The sequence below is a fragment of the Lepisma saccharinum genome, chromosome 16 (assembly GCF_977018435.1).
Source record: "Lepisma saccharinum chromosome 16, izLepSacc3.1, whole genome shotgun sequence".
Taxonomy (NCBI): domain Eukaryota; kingdom Metazoa; phylum Arthropoda; class Insecta; order Zygentoma; family Lepismatidae; genus Lepisma; species Lepisma saccharinum.
The window spans coordinates 31018218-31036943 of NC_139244.1; positions in this window are offsets into that span (position 1 = coordinate 31018218).

The window sequence follows — 18726 nt, forward strand, 5'->3', positions numbered from 1 at the left end:
ACGGTACTATCGGATTAAAAATTATAGATGCTCGAGTTTGGACCCAACCGCACGCATTGTCTCGCTGGAGCAGCCCGAATTTTCCACTTTCCAACGACATCGTTGTGTGCAGTGTTGCCACGTTCTGCGTACAGCTTTACTCCGCTGAATAAAAATCTGTATAAAATCTGTTTCGAAATGTGAATTGACAATGATAATTTATTTTAAAAACAGATGCAAAAAGTTTACAAACAAGACCAATATTGTAAGAAAACGTTGTGTCGCAAAATTGCTAAAAACGTTTTTTTCACAAATTTTGAAAACCTGAAATTAAAAAATTGTATTTTAAACCTTTCTGCCTGCACCCTACTAAAATTTCATAAAGATCGGACAACCCGTTTCTGATTTACAGAATATCAAAGAGAGCGATCGTTTGCAAACCTAAAAAGAAAAACCTTTTTCCGTGATAAAAAATATAAGACATACTCGAAAACAATTTGGTTATCATACATTAAAGCATAATTGAATAAGCTAAATTTTGATATAACTCGTTTTTATGTAGGTCTATTGGTTAATTTTTAATTGGAGTTCAAACTGGAGTATCTATATTTTTTAATCCGATAGTAGTCAAGGACAGACAGACGGGCGTAACCAGAGCATGGGACTACTTGTGCAGTAAGGGAAGTACACCACAATGAACAACAAGGTGAAAATTGAGTATACATTTGGGTGTAGAGGTACTTCAGATGACTGGTCTGTTATTGGATTTGAGAAGTCGACCGAATCGTTTCAAGATGGCGGAAGAATAATCGAATTTTCCTATATTGTTGTTTTCAAATCACTGACTGGGCTAAACAGACAGTAATTTTAGAGCATAATTTGCGGTACAACCTTGTTAATGAACTTTCCAACTTTAATGCGTAGTTGCGGAGGGAAGTGGGGACTGAATATTACACATATTAATTACATTTTTGTTACTTAGCGTCGCTTTTTTCTACTCTTGGCTAATGGCGACGATGAGGATGAGTGATGATATTAAATTGATGAAGCGACTGTCTCAAAGAACACCTATGCCCAGACCGAAACTCATAACCTGGCCTTCCGGCGCTGTAGGGCGCTATGCTAACCACTCAGCTACATTTTGACAACGATAACGATGGTAGTAAAAACAGAGCTTTTACTCTGAAATTCACTTACTTACTTACTTAGTCGCGTCCTCTTCTACCTGCCGGTGTCGAGGGGTTACAGAGAGCTCTCCAGACGTTTCTGTCCAACGCCTTTTCCTGTGCCTCTTTCCAACTTATGCTTCGTTCCTCCAAAATCTCTTTGACACTCATATTCCATGTCTTTCTTGGTCATCCTTTTGGTCTTGTTCCTTGTGGACGTGCTTCCCATATCTGCTTTGGCATTGTCGTCTCACTCATTCTGCTCAAATGGCCGAACCATCTGAGTTGATTACGTTCACCTGTTTCTTGTAGTGGCTGAGCATTTAAAGATTGCCGAATGGTTTGATTCCTTATCCGATCTTTCCTGGTTTTCCCACTTATTCTTGGAAGGTACCTCATTTCCATTGTTTGTACACTTTGCAGGTGTTTTCCAGTCATTGTCCAATTTTCACTACTATATGTAAGTGTTGGTATATAAATTGTTTTATATACAGTGAATTTTGTTTGGGTAGATATTTCTTTTTTGCCTATAAATCCACGGTTTATCATTTGATATAGCTTTCCTGTCTTCATGATTCTATCTCTTATTTCTTCCTCTTCTTTTCCTTGACTGTTTATAATTACTCCAAGATACTTGAAATTTGTCACTTGTTCTAAAGTTTTGTTATTCAGTTTTATCTTATGGTTTGTCTTTTCTCTGCTAATTATCATTGTTTTAGTTTTCTCTATATTTATTTCCATACTTTTTTCTTTAATTCTTCATTAAGAATATTTAGGTTATATTGTAAACTAGCTTGTGTATTAGCTATTAGTATAATATCATCAGCGTATATGAGCTCTGTTAGTTTAATTGATTTCATATTCCAGTATCCTACATGAAATTGTTTCATTTTTATATGGCATTCCTTTATTACTTCATCTAATAAGATTATAAATAGATATGGTGATAGTACATCTCCCTGTTTAACTCCTGTTGTTATTTCAAATTCCTCTGACTGGTGGTTTCTCGTCCTCACGTAGCATCTTCATCCTTTGTACCAACTTTGGATTGCTTTTATTAGGTTTTTATCCACTCCTTTCTTCTCTAAAATTTCCATATCTCATTCCAAGGAACTCTGTCAAAAACCTTTTGTAGCTCTACAAAACATACATGTGCCTTTTTATTGTATTCTATTGTCTTGTCTGTTATTTGTTGGAGGGTGAAAATATGGTCTTGTACATTTCTTGCTTGTCTAAAGCCTGCTTGACTTTCTTCTAATTGCTCTTCGACATATTTTCTGAGTCTATTCTCCAGGATTCTTGAATATATCTTCCCTGGCACACTGAGCAATGAGATTCCCCGATGGTTTCTGCATTCTCTATTATCCCCATTCTTGAAGATTGGGATTATTACTGTTATCTCCCATTCCTTTGGTAGTTTTCTTTTCCAATATAACATTCAGTAGGTTCAAAAACAGTTCTTCTCCAGCATTTCCCATGTATTTAAGCATTTCTGGTGTTAAACCATCATGTCCACTAGCCTTACCTAACTTCATTTTCTTTAATGCTGCTTTTAATTCTTCTACTTTGATATCGTTTATTTCCTCTTCTTCATCATCCATTTCTGTATCTTCTGTTCTTTCGTTTCCTGTTTGAGCCTCCGTCCTGTTAGTTTGTGTTTCATCCTTCAGCAATTCTTCGAAGCATTCCTTCCATCTTTGCATGATTTCTTCTGGTTTTGTTCTTAGTTTACCATCTTTTCCCTTTATGTATTTTAATGGGCTTTCCTTATCTTTTCTCATGGTCTTTAAAACTTTGTAGAATAGTTTTTGATTTTCTCGGCTGTTCTCTTCCATACTTTCCCCAAATTTTCTTCACGAGTTCTTTTTAGCCTCTAACACTTTCTTTTTAACTATATCCCTTTGTCTCCTATACTCTTCGAAATTTTCTAAATCATTAACTGATAAGTACTTTTTCCAAAGTATTTTCTTGTGCGTAACTTCTTCTTTCAGATCATCTGTCCACAATGCCGTTCTTTTCATTTTGTTTCCAATGTATGTTGTCCCGCAGCTTTCCTCTGCAGACTGTAACAAAATCTTCTTAAATTCATCGCACAACTTATCTACATCTCTTTCTTCTTTTTCGTGTTTCTCTTGTATCTTTGCTTCTATTAGTTGCTGATATTTTTCTTTAACTTTTGTATCTTTTAATTTGTATGCCTTTACTGTTATTTTGTTTTGTTTTTCCTGTCTTCTTTTCCCTTTAGTTTTTAGCACTCTACTTCTTTGTACTACTCTTTCCATTATTAATAGTTTGTGGTCGCTCCCAATTTCCGCCCCTCTTTTGACTCTGGCATCTCTTATCTTTCTCATCGTATTTCTCTCTACTATGAAATAGTCAATTATAGATTTTTCCCTTTTTGTTGGTTCTTTCCTAGTGTATTTATGGATTTCTTTATGTGGGAATTTAGTATTTACCACTACCATGTCATTTGTTACATATAATTCTAAGATTCGTGTACCATTATCATTTAACGTCTCTTCTCCATGTTGTCCTATTACCTGTCTCCATTCTTCCATATTGTTTCCTACTCTTCCATTTAGATCTCCTACTATCAATACTTCTTCCTTTCTTTCATCTATGATTTTCTGTAGTGAATCATAGAACATGTTTTTATTCTCTACTGTATCATCTTCATTTGGACCATAAACTATTATCATTGCTATATTTTCTTCTTCTTCTTTAATGTTAACAATCATTATTTTCTCACTTATGAATTCCCAATCTATTATATTGTTTTTCTTTTCTTCGTGGATCGGAAGTGCTACCCCTCCTCTAGCTCTTTCCATTCTCGGTACTCCACTATATATCAGTACATATCCGTCATCTAACTCAATTTCTCCATTTCCTTTTTTCTTGGTTTCAGTTAGGGCTAAATATTTACTTTGGTGTTCTTCATTTCTTTTACTATTTCAACTTCTTTTCCATTAAGGCCTCTGATGTTCCAAGTTCCAAAAGTCGTATACCTTAGTCCTCGCTAATTTTCTTTCCTGTAGATCCGTCCGGCCAACTCTCTGTCTTTTCTTTTAATCATCTTTATTTAAGAAGTGTAGGTGATTGGCCTGCAGCTTCCTAGCATAGTGAAGGGGCTGCCTTCTTATTGCTGCTATGCCAGCAATGGGGTTTGGATGTTTCTCCCCTTTTCTTTTGTGGGCTCTATGCTCCAACCTCCACTTTTTTGGAGGACCTGGGATTTTCTGATAGAGGTTTACTCCCCTTACAAGGATCGGCTTCTCTATGCCTAAGAGTTCCTTCCACCCTTTGCTTTTCTGTTGAGGTGACCTTCCCCTAGACTTTGGAGATCCCTCTCCTCCCTGCAAGGCAGCCGGGGCAGTGCTTATTTAATGGCGGCACTTTCTCGCCATGTCGTAGTGCTGTTATAGGGCTTTTCTTGGATTTTATGAGGATGATCTTGCCATAATCCTTCCTCCCCAGACCTCAACAGCACTACTCTTTTTCTACTCTTGGCTAATGGCGACGATGAGGATGCGTGATGATATTAAATTGATGAAGCGACTGTCGCAAAGAACATCTATGCCCAGACCGGAACTCATACCCTGGCCTTCCGGCGCTGTAGGGCGCTACGCTAACCACTCAGCTACATTTTCACAATGATAACGATGGTATTAAAAACAGAGCTTTTACTCTGAAATTCACAAATCAGCTAAATACCTCAGGGATTTGGTACTGTGCTGTATTTGCCAGAACTCGGTCATGTGTTTCAATACGACTTACAAGAAACCGGTTTTCCCTATCCTACGACTCATGGGCGTAACTTGGGACTTAACTTTGGAGGGGTAGGTACGAACTTCAGGCTTAATTTTTTTTTTGGGAGGGGGCAGAGTTGAAACGTTTTTCATCCCATAAAAATAGTGTCCAAGATTATTTGCTAAATAACTGTTACATTTGCGAAATCACAAATATTATTATCTATTACTTAGCTCCTCAGGCATCAGGATGTTACGAAAAGTATCCTTAACTTGTAAATTTTAAGAAACCTGAAACGTTTGAGAAGGGCAAGTGCTCCCCCTCTTGCCCCCGCCAAGTTACGCCTATGCTACGGCGACCTAAAGTTATGTTTATATTTTAGACTACATTTTCGTAGAATTTATTTTATTTATTTATTAAGTCTTGTTTATCATGGTGAAGTTAAGGCTTTGCAGCCTTTTCTACAACTTAACCACGTTTACATAGAAATTTTAGTTTATGGAAATTGGAAAACATAATTTAAGCCATTACATAAAAAGGAAAATGTTGAAAACAAAGAAAGAATAATATAAAATTACAAGAGAAGAAAAAGAAAAATACATACGAGAATAAAAGTTTAACCTATACTCACGGGCATGCAACAAACACAAACACACACATACATACGCTCACATATTCATTAGGAATTTGAAATATTAAGTTGAATAAGGGGTATCAGTGTTTTTCTGCACTTGATTGTATTAATGTTGTCACTAACGTATAAGCTTGCACTAATGTGTTAACTATTTGTGCTAAGTAACAAATGTTTTACTTGTGACTTAAATACATTTTTTTCTGAACATGCGTTCCGAATTTCGAGGAGCAGTAACTTCCAAAGAGGTGAATTGGAAACGGCGAAAGATTTTGAATAAGAATTGGAGTAGTTGAGTTCTATCGCGCGATCTGTTGTCATACTGTGCGATTCGGACAGCATTGAGAATCTGCTTGAGAGATAAGCCGGTTCTTTTGAACTGATTGCTCTATAGAGAAGAGTGAGGTTGTGTACCTTACGCCCATCAATTAATTTCAGCCAATTTAGTTTTGCATAGAGAACGAATAAATTAATAGAATAAGCACATACAAATCCGAATTATATTGAACCTAAATCTCGGATAATTATATTTATACGTAGATTTTAAAGCTCCGGATTGAAGCTCTTTTTTAAAAGAAAAATATCTGCCATCTGTATTTCCGTCTTCGGGTTATATTGATATGATACTCGAATTATCCATTGCTTTGAAAATGGAATGCTGACAATTCGAAGTGCGATTTTTTTTGCCATCTCGATTCGCGACTGCGCCAAAAACGACACGTTAGCGTGGAATTGTGATTCCGGCTTCTACGTGCTCACTAACGACAACAGCTTCAAGTGGGAGTTGAAACCTGACGTGCCTGAGCAATGTCTCTCTGCAGCGAGCCCTTATGGACCGGATTGCAGCAACCTCAGACTTCACGCTTTCTCATTTGCCATGCGCGAGAGTAGACACTGGCGCAGCCACAGGGGGCACCTCCCAAGCTTGGATGGAAATCAAATCTAACGGGGGCAAGGGAGGCAAACATTGACGGCCATGGGCACCTGGAGGGGGTACAGAGGTGAAATTGTCCCCCTTGATTTCAAATTTTATGAAAATAGAAACACATTTTGTAAAATGTTCTCGCTTCGCTCGCAATTCCCTCCTTTTCTTAGTCTTATTAAGTTCAGAGCCGTAGCTAGGGGGCGGCGGAGTCGACCTTGGGCGCCGAACGATCTACTTGAAAGAAAGCTGTAAAAGGGAGAATGCCATGTCACCCCGTGAAATCAATTGCTGTCTATTAAATCAACATTGTTTTCAGGGCCTCCCCGATGGCGCAGTGGTATCCTTGTTGCCTTGTAATCATACGAGGTTCTGGGTTAGATACCCGGTGGAGCCACGTAGTGGTTCGAATCCCACTTTAAACTGTAAGTCCAGTTTCAATTACCTTACTGTGCATAAAGTGGACTTAAAACACCAAATCAATCAATCTTTCTTCCCTCTCCCATTTACCTACTTCTTCCTATCTCTCTGTATAGAGCGACCACAAGAAAAAAAAAACCTTCGACGAAAAGTCCCCGCGCAGCTTTCCCTTCAGCTCGGGCCATAAGGAACCATGAATGGTCCACTATCCCTCTCCACTCCTCGCGGTAGTATGATGCACAGGAGTCGCAGGTCTGCGTAGGTTGTTTTGTTTGTGGTTCCACTATAGTACAGGAACCTTACTAATGAAATCAGGGGCGCCGACCTGTCAAAATTATTGGGGGGGGGGGGGCTCTGATCACTGAAATAAATGAATGAATGACTCACTCACTCCCTTTTTTAAGTTTTGGCCTCAGTGTTCGGAATCCCGTAAAAGCCCATGAATTCCTCAAAAATATTAAAATTTTTATTTACAGTTCGAATGCAAAATGTTAATTGTTCACTGATGGATATGTCATAAGTTTCCTCAACCATAATAGCAAAATATTCCCGACTTTTAATATCTGCTACCATGGAGCGCAAAACAGATCTCTCTAATATATATCAATTATCTCGTTCTGAATGTCATGTGAGAGCCATTTGTAGCCCGAACGTCCCATCCACTCTCCTAGTTCATGCACATCTTCTTTTGAAACTCTCTTTAGTAAAAATGTTAACAATACTCATAATTATATACTTAGTATATAGTAATAAGTCATGTGTTTTGCTGTCTCTGGTCATAGCCCCCCCCCCCAAAGTTGATGGTTTAGCGGTCTCAGCCCTACAAAGTTGATAGTCTATAACATTTCAAATGTGTATTTAAAGTTAAGCTCATTTGGCACAATTCAGAGTAAACTTTACAAGAGAAGCAAAATAATACATTAGATCCTCTTAAGCAAAATTATTTGGGGGGCCCTGCCCCCACATCGTTAACAATGAAATAGAGCAGTGGTTCCCAAACTTTTCGTTTCATGGCGCCATTACCGTTTCAAGATTTTTCCGCGGCGCTCAAATCAGAATGCAGGCCTATCTAACACTCGCAACGCTTAATTATACTCTGTCCCCGTATCTCTGGAGCATGGCCACGCATAGCAGCAGAGAAGGGCAGAACGAAGCAGTGCACGATGCTGCGAAGGCTGGTAACTGCAGTCGCTTTCGACCATTCCACGCAATCCCGTTCTTTCTTATTTGTTCATTGGTGGAGACGTCTCGCACCACTACTTGCGCAGAGACTTGTTTTCATTCGCTTGCTCCAGAGATACCCAGAACAGTATAGTGTTGTTACGTTCTTGCCTTAAGTTAAAAAGTAAACACATATTTCAAATTCGGAAACATTTATGTGTAAAAAGTGCTAAAACCATGAGTAGGCCAACAAGTGTCACTTCAGTGAATATATTGGAACATTTCTCGGCACCAGGGGCGGCCGCTCATAAGGACGATACGGACGCCGCACTGCCGTGTGCAACCGCAAGTGAACAAACATTACATTAACATTTATATGTTAGCTTTTACATTGTCTGAATTGCAAATATTCCATTGCTTATAGATCGTTGGTTAGTCGGTTCTGTATTCATTCTTCCGCGACAATTGCAAAGTTTGAACGCCACCGTGCGGGAGAATACGGAACTTCGAGAGAAATGTGGCAGGGCGGCGTCCTCCCTTTTATGAGACGTAGAGCATTCTCAGGCGCGGCCGCGGCGCGCGGGATCTGTGGCTGGGAGGACGGAGGGTTTGTCGTCCGAAACCCACCCCCTGGGCGAAACTGGCCCTCTCTCCGGAGATCGGTAAACAATGAAGAGTTGCCAGAAGCAATGAAGTTAACGTAAGAAAGAAAATTACCAACCGTTGAAAAAAAATATTCTGTATTCCATAATCTTATTCATTTATGACAATAGTAGAGCAATAAATAACGCAATTTCCAACGAGGAAAGAAAATGTCGTTAACTGAAAAAGTACAGACTCTTGCATGATTTTTGTTATTTATCGTCGCTTTTTTCTACTTTTCAGTAATCACGACGATGAGGATGAGCGATGATATCACAAAGAACACACATACCCATGCCGGGATTCGAACCCAGGAGCCCTGACTTTGTAATGCGGTATGCTAGCCACGGAAGTCGGCTATAGATTCTTGTTACACGCAAAATTATCGTGTAGCTATATGCGTTGTATTTTTTCTGAATTTAGTGAAAAGTACATTTGTATTACATCATGTAGATTTAAATACATGTTTTGATTAGCACCTTTGAAAAAATCCTGATAATGTGACAAAGTTCTCCAATTTCTTTTCAAGGCGGATGTTAAATAAATTAAAAACTCGTCATTTAAACTCACCAAGAGTCGCTACAGGAACCTGTAAACTACAAATTTCTTAAAATTTGGCAAAATTGTCTAGCAACCCCGAAGCAATAAAACGACTCTTCGTTTTCCATGGAAAAGTGAAGTGAAGCTTTTTCGGTAGTTGTTCATTTGTCGCGATGAACAGTGTGGAGAAATTGTTGGTGCGAAGTTTTTCTACCAGAAGTCAGAAGTCTGGATGAAAAAATAAACAAAATATCTAGTCCGAATTTGAATCTAGAACAAGTGTCCAAGAAGGGAGGTCGTGACTTCACTCGCAAATTTCGCGTTGAAGGACAAAGATGAATTTCAATTACAAGCATGTCTGAAGATTTCTGGTAAGTTTGAAGTTTTTACTTTAGAGCTTCTGGTAAAGCAGATATCACCTTTCCAGTGAGATATTTATTTTGGTGGTCTATTTCACATATCAATTAGTCATGTTGGACAGGAGACATTTTCTGTGTAACTTTTTACTAGAAATTTTCACGACCAATTCACGTAAATATTCGTCATTGTGCTTATCAAATTGTGTAAAAATTAATATCCCTTCTTCTGTTAAACGACTAAATCCGTTAAAATTCTATTTCTTCTTCCATCTTCTTCGCATTAGTGTTAAATAATTATTAATTTAAAACGTGTAAAACATGATATTCGGTAAACATGAAAGTATCAATTTCTTATCACGTTGGCTGTTATACGAAATTCATCATTTAAACTCGCATTACTAGTAGAGCAACTTTGTGCCGGCCCCCGTGGCGGGGTGGTTAGCACATCGCGCTACGACCCCAGGGATCCCGTGTTCGAAACCCGGCCTGGGCATGGATTTTGTGAGTGTCCATTCATCAATTTCATCATATCACTCATTCCCATCTTCGCAAATTAGCCAAATGTGGCACAAGAGGCGAAGTAAAATAAAGCAAATCAATAGAGCAAATTTGTGAGCTATTGCCCCTCCACTTTGGATCACCACGAGCCGCCACTGCTCGGCACCCCTGTGAGACAGCTACGGCGCACCAGGGGTGCACACTTTGGGAGCCACTGCAATAGAGAACTTTGCACGCGCCATGACTTACAAGGAAGCTGTTGAGCCATTCCACACCCAAGAATGTGACGTCATTAGGATATTGCACGGCCTTGTGTGAACAATTAGCACAGGGCGAGGTGTATATAGCTAGCTACATGAAGAGCACGTTACACAGTATTTATTACCCTGAGTCATACGTTTCAGAGAATATGTTTCGTTGTCGATTTCTTCTCAACAAAACCATTCAAACAATAAAGGGTTTACGATATATTCATTTCTTCTGTCTATATGGTTTCATATTCAGTGGCGAAGCGTAGAGTTCCTAGCAGGGTAGGCACAAAAGTGCGATAATTTCCATTAGTTGCTCAAATATGTAAAAAGAAAGGGAGGGGGGCGATGTCATGGAGAGTGGTTCAATGTCTCTCCAGGCCGCTTCTTTACTTGCAAGTGGCGTGACGTCTTCAAAAGTGTTGTTACCTGCCATCAGTACGATAAATATGTCTTAGACGTTCTCCTCCCGCCCACCAGATGTCATCGATCTAGATTTTGTTCATTTCGTTTTTTTTTTTATTTGTTTGTATATTTTTCAACCTCTGATTTATGCACACACCTCCAGAAAGAAGTACCAATCACGGGACATCGCGAAAATCCAACGAATAGTGCTCGAGCCCTGTTGTCAATTCTTCATCACTTTTTTTCTAAATTTATTTTGCAATTGAGGTGAAAAGGGCTAGAACCCCGCCATAATTTTCGGGTCAGTCTGACGTTTGTGCCGTGAGCAGACGACAGAATTCCGCACTTTCAGCGACTGTCAGTTTGGTATGTTCTATTGCCGCCAACTTAGTTTTTTTTAGCAAGACTTCCTCGCACCGAGGAAAACACCATTGTTATCTGTTGTCTAACCAAAGGAATGGTTGTAGTTAATTCCAGTCTTGGCTTTCTAGATAAATTAATTTCTGACACCTGTATGTGCAAGTAAACATAATTTAAATTTTGAATATTTTCGTCTCATTTGTTCTGCTCTATGTTAATCATGACGATGAGAATGTATGGAGAATGAATTAAAGATGATCAGGAAACATTGACATGACCACAATTAGGTCACCTGGCTTCGTAACGTGTTAGGATGACCACCACGGGGCTTTCAATAAAAAATATAAGTAAAGGTGACCTCTCTCATCGCATCCTAGTTTGTTCTACCCCTTGTGTTAGTAGACACCTTTACGTGATAATAGAACATAGGATCCTTGTTTGGGACCCGGCAACACGACAGGTTACTATGTAACATATAAACAGGTTATAATAAATGTAGTTGCTTGAGAATAGAATCCCAATTTTTAGGCGCAATTCAGCTCTTTTCTGCCAATCCAATGTGACAACACTGGCCTGTTCCGCCAGACCTGAAACAGACATGGCCCGCGCAATAACCCCATAACCCTCTTTGTCCTAAACCCAAAAAAGTCTTCCCTTGCATTGTACTCTCATTGAACGCCCTCTTCTCTTGTTATCCCTTCAGGGTAAACGAAACTGCCTACCTCTTCGCTTGTGTCGGCTGCATAAAAAAATGTCTGCTTGCAATATCTATTCGACGACAGTGTTAACGAACTAAATAACATTTCAACAACTTTTAATTTTTTTTAAATTTTGCTGTCACTTGCCACTGCTAATTGCAAAGGAAAATATAGTTGAAAACATTTTAGAAATTATTGTTATAAGAAGGAAACATGAAAGACCAAAAGTGGGTCCTACCTTACCGATGATTACATCTTCACTCAATTAAGAACTCGATTGTTCTTGCATTTCAGTCCAGCACTTCTTGCATAAATCTGATCGCTGCAAACGACACGAATCACAAACAAAGCTCAACCGCCACGAACTTCGCGCTCCGAGACACGGTCCCTTGTAGCGTCCTGAGCAGGAGGCAAGTTTTCACAGATAGGAAACAAAGGAGGGAATCCCCGTTCACGATAAAAATTAATTATTCTATTTCCAGTGAAAGTAAAACTACTTTGTAAATATAAGGCGTAGCTAGCATTTTAATTTACATAATTTGGTATGAAGACTTACTTTACAAATATAAGTTCTTTAGACTTTCTGCTTACGCTACGGTGTTGGGTGAATCGACAAGACCATCAGTACTCTGACCAGAAAACGAAGTCAGAACTACAGTACTCCGTAATTTTCAATTTCACTTACACTTTTCGATGAAAGGAAGGAAAACCTAAGTTTCGTACAAAATATGGAGAATGTACAATGAAATAGAAATATCTCTGCACGAACACAGGGTAATGTTTATATAAAATGCCGGTACACCACAAATTTCCAACCCTGGCGGAAATGCAGTGTTGCTGATATTCTGTTCGTCCTAGTTGGTAGCACCGCGAGGCCGGCCTCAGGAGCACGTTATAAGCACTCAGTACAGTACTCGTAAGATTAGGCTTCCCGCATATACGACCATACGACGGAATGTGAAGAGAAGAGGCCCGAGCAAATGTGCCTCACTCCGTGGAAAGTTCGTATACTGGACAGGGTTAGAATTTTTTTGTAATTATCATAAATGAAAATTCCAAACTTTTCCATTGCATTACATGTGTTTTGACGAAATAAGTAAAGACACCTTTAAAAGAGTAATGGTGTGGGTAGGCCCGGCCTCCTGGCCTCATAGGACGCTTCGCCACTGTTCATATTACTAAGATAAGTCCAAAGGAGCCGACTTTTTGCAATCCCTCATCATTCTTACTTAATACTACTTGTTTCTAATGTACAGGGTGTCCGGGATAAAGGTATAAAAAATACACATATATTTTAGCATCTGTAAAGTTTATTAACTTTCTTGTTCTTGCAAAGTAACTCAGAAGATTTTTATGTACGTGTACACCTCAATGTTAGCACAATTCGTAGCTCGACACATATCCAAATGAATGGTCAAGCTCGTGCCAATTGTTGACCAGCATTTGAGGCGTTATTAGCACAACGATACGCTGTCTCAGATCATCAAAATCGTGAACTTTCCATTGTGTACATCTTTAACTCTTTGCGGCGCAGTGGTTACCAATGGTAACCACCTCAAGATTGTCCTTTTCGGCTCGGTGGTTAATGTCACTGACCACCACTTGAAATGCAAATTTTCGTTTTGTGTGGTATTTTAACTCGAATGTTTCGCTTTGAGGTGTATCGCCTTTTGTCTGAAATGAGATTTTGGGGATTGTTGTTTCTTATGTTTACTCCAGTCTCCTTTATGGTGCCGCTTTTGTTGAATGTTGTTGTAAACAGTGATTGTTAATGACTAATTGTTGTAATGGTAGTTCTTTTTCGTTTTCTGCCGAATCCACTGTGCTTTTATATTTCCCCATTACCGTGGCTACGTCTGTGCCAAGAAGTGGAGGTGTTTGTGCGGTCGTTCACAAAGGAACTCTTCATATGTAGGTGGTTAGTGTTGCTGACCACCGCGCAGATTTGGTTGCTTTCGGAACTCTGTGTAAAGTTTACATATTTCCTAGAATCATGGAGAGGCTGACTGATCAGGATATTCGAGACTTTTTTAATGCTGAGGACATACCCTCAGGCTCCGATTTGGACTTCAGTAGTGATGATTCAGATGCAGATCCCACTTTTCACCCAGAAATAAGTGCAGAAGGAATGTGCATTGCAGAAACGTCCTCTGAAGATGAATTTCTTGGGTGCAATATTCCTACTAACGAAGGACCTTCGACATCAACACAAAGTGCCACAGGTTGTGTTAGTGCATCAATGAGCGTCAGACAACAGGATGGTTCCAATGAGGTCACAGTGAGTACTCCAATTGTGCCATTGGTTCATGTAACAAGGTCACCAATCTGGGATCAGACATCTCATCAAACAACTCCAGTGCCACATTTCTCAAGTAGGGTGGGACCGACTGATGCTGTGAAGGAACTGCAAGATAAGAGCCCTCTTGCAATTTTTTCACTCTTTTTCAATGATGAGCTGCTCAATCATATTGTGTTTCACATGAACTTATATGCTACACAACAAGGTAAGCTCTTCCAACCGACAGACATGGATGAAATTCGAGTATTTATAGGAATGAACATTTTTATGGGTCTCAAACGAATGTCAAGTTACAGAGATTATTGGTCATCAAAACCAGACTGGCATGACTATTATATTTCAAAACTAATGAGTGTAAAAAGGTTTGGTTGGCTGTTGGGTCACATACATTTCAACAACAATGCTGTTCAACCAGAGCGTCGTGATCCACAATTTGATAGATTATATAAACTCCGACCATTTCTGAACAATCTGGCACACTCTTTCGCGCAAAACTACAAAGCTTATCAGAAACTTGTCGTCGATGAATCGATGGTAAAATTCAAAGGAAGATCTAGTATGAAACAATTCATGAGGGATAAGCCAATCAAAAGAGGTTTCAAGATATGGATGCTCTGTGACTCGTCTGGATATAACCACAGGTTCGAAATCTATACTGGGAAAACAAGCGATCAAGGTGAGAAAGGGTTGGCTTCCCGAGTTGTTCTCAGTCTCTGTCATGATTTTATTGATAAAAACCATGTTCTATTTGTAGACAACTACTTCAATAGCTATGAGCTGCTGCTAACTCTAAAAGCCAAAAATATTTTTGCATGTGGGACAGTGAATCCTGCACGGAAGTTCCTACCTAGTCTCAAAGCGGAGAAGGAACTAAAGAGAGGAGAATATGATTGGCAACAGTCCGATGATGACATAACAATGATAAGATGGAAGGATAAACGAGCAGTGAACTTTTTGTCTAATTTCCACAATCCCAATGATACAATAACCATCAGTAGGAAGGCAAAAGATGGTACTATTTCAGATGTGCCCTGCCCAAAGATTGTGAAGGAGTACAATGAAAATATGAATTTTGTCGATAATTTTGATCGACTGAAGAATGATTACCAGATTGACTGCAAAAGTAAGAAATGGTACTTGAGATTATTTTTTCACTTTCTTGATGCAGCTCTAACAAATGCTTTTATTATTCACAATCAAATTGAAGGTGAGAAGTTCACTAACAAGGAATTTAGGAGGGATGTATATATAGGTTTGCTCTCCAAAAGAATAGCAACTCCACACACTCCCCCAAACAGAAGTGTAGAAATAAAGCACCACAAACCTAGTGTCATGCCGAGTATTAGGAACCAGAGTGCAAGCCATCAACCTAAGAGGTCCACATCAAGAAGATGTGCTAAGTGTAGCACGAAGAGCAATCCAGTCCGCACAATATGGATGTGCAGTGTTTGTAATGTGCCCCTTTGTTTGCGGAAGGATAAAGACTGTTTCCAAACCTTTCACCGAAATTGAAGTTGAATTTAGGTAAAGAAAACCTTTGTATTTCACAATTTTCATTCACATATGTTGCATAAAAAAACATGTTACATTTGCGTGGTGGTTAGTGCTGATAACCACCAGTTTTCTTCAAATTAAAATTACAATTACAATAAAATTTAAGAAATATTATGAAAATATGTATTCTTATGTCAAAATAAAAGATATTAAAAGTGTTAATGTAAAAAAAAAATTTCGAACCTTCTCCGCGCCGGAAGGGTCGGGAAATTTATCCAACTCCTGAGCCGCAAAGAGTTAATGAAGCACCCTTCAAAAAAGTCTAATGGTGACAAATCTGGGGATCTTGGTGGCCAGGCAGTTTCTGCGCATGCGTGACTCAACAGCACGATTGATCCTCCAAGTGGACTACTAAAATCTTGGATCGATGGTCAATTGACTGAGTTTCACTACGAGACAATTCAAAGAGCAGTTTTCACATTATAAGTAGTTATTTTTGTAACCTCTAGCCCGGACACCCTGCATTACGACCCACACACATACAAGAAAAGGTAAAGCTATCCCTTGCACATTGAACATACCAACATACCGTAAAGGCATATGGGGGGGATGTGAAGGCACGTTCCCTTACATTCACTTTCATGGAGGTGATGTAGTCAGCACCATGCTCCATCTGTCTTTACGACCCAGGTATTCATTTTGTAGAAGCTGGGTCAACTCCAGAGCCGCTGCATGCAGGGACATGGTTGGAAAAATTTCCACCTGAAATCACGCCACCTGCGAATCGAACCCAGGTCTACCCTCCTGGCATTTACATCCCCTACTGGTTGGATCATCATGGCTGGTTCAACTGGACTCACTAAAGCCAGCTCTGTCTATATTTAAGGCACCTTCATCACTTTAGAACACTACTGTATTAGAGGTAAGCTACTATGTATGCTACAATAACTGTAGTCCATTGCAGCGATACCGGCTTTGAGTCTCTTGCAGAACTGAATAAGTTCTAACTAACTAACTAACTCTCTAGCCTTCTTAAACCCGAAGGTTCATGGCTGCAGCAACACAGGCCTTCCATCTGTCCCTATCTTGAGCAAGATCTATATACTCTTTTCCATCCCTACCGATTTCCTTTAGGTCCATCTCAACGTTGTCCCTCCATCTTCGTCTTGGCCTTCCTACAGGTCTCTTACCATCTGGTTTCCCAACAAGAATCCTGTAAACTCCTCTTTCCTCTCCCATTCGTGCCACATGCCCTGCCCACCTAAGTCTTCTTGAATAAGTTCTATGTAAATCTATTCTCATAACTTTCCCCCGTACTTTCCAATATGCAAGTTCATTACAATCTATAGAAATAATAAATTGTTTGTATTTGTACGATAGACAAATTTGACATGGAGTACATATTTGGCGCATGTTTTAATGGTCGAGGGAAGGGGTAAAAAAATTATTGACTTATTTGTCACTTCAAAAAAACTTATGAATGGATAGAAGTCCCGATGTCAAAATCTACTAAAAATATGTATACCTATATCTCTCTGTTGGTTCCTTGCTTTCAAGTGCAGGCGGGAATCTCGTACTGGAAGGTAGTGTTCGCTGGCTTCCACAAGTGCAAGCGATATACATAAGAGCCTGTATCAGTGTCACTCGAAAAAAACATCGGACAGATTTTATTTAATCTTTCTAGTCTTACCAATATTGATTCCATTTCCCCCTTCGAACGCAAATCCATTGCATGGGAGACCTGTTGAGACTTTGCTGGAGGGAGGGTTGCTCTGTCGAAAGAAGCAGACCACAATGGTCCCTGTCTGCTACTCTCCCTCCGCTCATGAAGGTCAGAGTCTGACCATAACGGACCTTTGTTTTTTCAGCACCCACGTTTACAACTCCGACAGGGTTTGTGTGACAAGACAAAACTTCTTCCGAGTGTCTGAAAGAAGAAAAACACACATTGACGAACATCGCAATACAACTTACATGTAATATAGCCAAGGACTATTTAGGGGAGGCAGGGTGTTCAGCGAGTCCGAATCTTCCACGAGAGACTTACGAAGTACTAAAATTAAATAATGTAAATATGCTTGTTTTGTTTAGCATCTGTCGTATAATCGAGAGAGGTGTATTTCTGTCAAACTTATTGTAAGGGAAGGATTATATTGGGGTCATACAACTTTGGATGACTGTATCAAAGAAGATTTATGCACACTACTACCTAAGTAATATGCTTAAATATTAAATTAAGAGCTTTACTTTTCATCAAATGGATCTAACATCCTTTCACAATCACCTTGCCAGGGCAGTTGTTTTTATACAAATTGAAGCGATCTTAACTATTCATGAGCTAGATAATGAATACGTGCTGTTATATTCCTATTCTTCTGCCGTCTTTTTCCCATTCATGTAATAACAATATTAATTTAATATTACAGTTATTTTAATTTGTTTTTATTATTAGAAGAAGGTACCAAATTCATAGGCGTGCGCAGACTCTCTGATAAGGTGGGGGGGGGGGGGCAAAAGCCTTGAAAATTAAGTCAGATCGGGAAAGAAAAAACTCATTTTATCTCACTGTTTTAGTTTATATATATATATATATATATATATATATATGTATGTATGTATGTATATATCTGTCTGTCTGTGTCTGTGTGTGGGGGGGGGCGCATGCATATTATATATACAGTATATATATACCTAGGTATTAACATATTATTTAAATACATTATGTAATATTCATCCGCCCCTTAACAAACCAACAGGAAAAATTATATAAATTGTCTCTGAAATGTGAGCGCTCGTTTTCCTCCACATCAAACTGTTATAGCAGCAACTGTCTGAATTACTTATTTGTTCTTACTTCTCTCTGGTAATTTACAATGCATTGGAGAAAAGAAACTGCAAGCGAAGCGAGCAAAAAAAAAAAATTCCATCCAAATTTTTGAAAGTTGAAAACAGTATTGATTTAATAGGGCGCAAAACATTTCATGGGACGCCATGGCATTCTCTTTTACAATTTTTCTCGATCAGATTGTTCGGCGCCCAGGGCCAACTCCCGCTACTTCCAGTCGGGCCTTTGAGCAGGCCAGCTAAGCGCATCCACCTGAGTGTCCTGAAACCATGATGCAATGGAACCTGCTTTATGGACAGGGGCATTATTGTG